The following is a 1922-nucleotide window of genomic DNA, read 5'->3' on the forward strand; positions in this document are numbered from 1 at the left end:
CAATAAAAAAATTTACTCTTACCTACATAATATTTATTTAAATCTGCTTTGTTTAAGCATACAAGTGTTTTACAAGCTATATTCAAGACCTTTTTTGACCCTCGTCGAATGACCTTGATTTTTGACTAGTAATATTTATTTATTAGATTGTTAGGTAGCTGATATAAGTTATTGACAATATTTATGTTCAATGGTTAAAATCTGTCGTTACAAAACGTTACATTCTTTTCGAAAAGTTACATTGTTAATTAAGTCCGTTTGTTATATCTTTAAAGTAGTGACACTGAACGCTTCCTTCAATCATGCAACTATTTTTTTCTTAAAACACATATTGCATACAAATATAGACGATAGAATTTTTTCTAATTGAAAAAAAAGCCACATTGTGTATAATTATGAATATTAATTGTGTAGTGTTACTTACATTGTGTGATGTAATATATGAGTAATGTTAGAATTTTGCAACTTCAAAGTATAATAAAAACAATACATTTGCTTGGTTCGTAGCGTGGCCATATAAGTGAACAATTTCAAGAATGCAAGCGTTTGTGAGATAAACAATGAAAATCCCTAACCTGCGAACAAATGTACGCTTCATTTAAATTGTAAACAACTGGATGTTTATGTATCCATATAGTTACACGAAGTGTCACGACAATTGTCGACACAATAATTGTCGATAGATTTAAGGGAAATGTATGATTTATTATTAGATATCGTTTGCTAGAACCAGTCAGCTGATATAAAAATGCATTTATTATACGATGGATTTGAAGGGTTGAAAATGAGACGTAAAATAGTTTCACTTGAGCGTTTTATTTTTATTTTTATTATTATTATTTTGAGCACAATAATATAGGTGTCTACGATTTACGTCGAGAAAATACGTGTTTGCCGAACTGGAAGTAAATCAGTACAGGAAAGATCAGTAATATTATCATGGTTAGAATTTATGTTGAAATAAAATTTTTACGCGATTGTGGGGTGAATAATAATTCGGATGATAACCAGTGTAATATTATATGAACACCAATAGTTGACATAAACCATGTCACTGACAGCTATGAATTAAGAAAGTTCTTCGTAACATGCAATATTTCCAATTACTTCAGAAACTTATCGAAAGATAAGATATAACTGGTGAAACACCGTGCACAACTTGGTCAAAAACCAATGGTTGATTTTGAGATGGATTACGAACCACAGTCATACACAGACATCGATGTCAATTATATACGCGTGAACTATATTATTAGTAAAACCTTGCAAAAATTAATTTGCAATTTTCAAGTCTTGGAAATGTCACTTGTCAGCCATCAATGAATGGTAAGTCATTACACATCGCAGTTCAAAACTTACGTGATCATTTCAATACACTTGTTGTGAGTTTGGAAACTCGAAGACTTTACAAAATTGAAAGCTAGAATAGAAAATGTTCATGACGTCAGTTAGAATGGTCGAATTTAGTTTAACAGACATGGGTTTTTTACCTTATCATGTAAAATACCGCGGTGCTATATAATCAGAAATGTATTCAAATTGTGTCTTCAGAAAATATTGACTTTATTAAATCATAATATAAATTGAACGTAAAACGCGCTGTATCTGAAATTGGCATTTAAAATTGTTGTCAAAAGCGAAATCATTTATAACCGTTAGCCAAAATCTTAAAAATAACTGAAATAAATTATTTAGTTTTCAAACTTTGATTGATGAACAATTATTGTGATAATAATATTTGTTTTGCTATTAAAAAACAGATTACATTTTTATAAGAAAATATGTGTTATCCCATTGTCATCATTATCTCGCAGGTGGTAACTGTACGGCATAGACGATAATACAGGATTGGTTACCGATGGTGAGTGGAATGTATTTTGTGAGTAGGATGTAAATATTTTACAACGCATTCGCGATACCAT

Source organism: Acyrthosiphon pisum, chromosome A1 (genome assembly GCF_005508785.2).
Source record: "Acyrthosiphon pisum isolate AL4f chromosome A1, pea_aphid_22Mar2018_4r6ur, whole genome shotgun sequence".
Lineage (NCBI taxonomy): Eukaryota > Metazoa > Arthropoda > Insecta > Hemiptera > Aphididae > Acyrthosiphon > Acyrthosiphon pisum.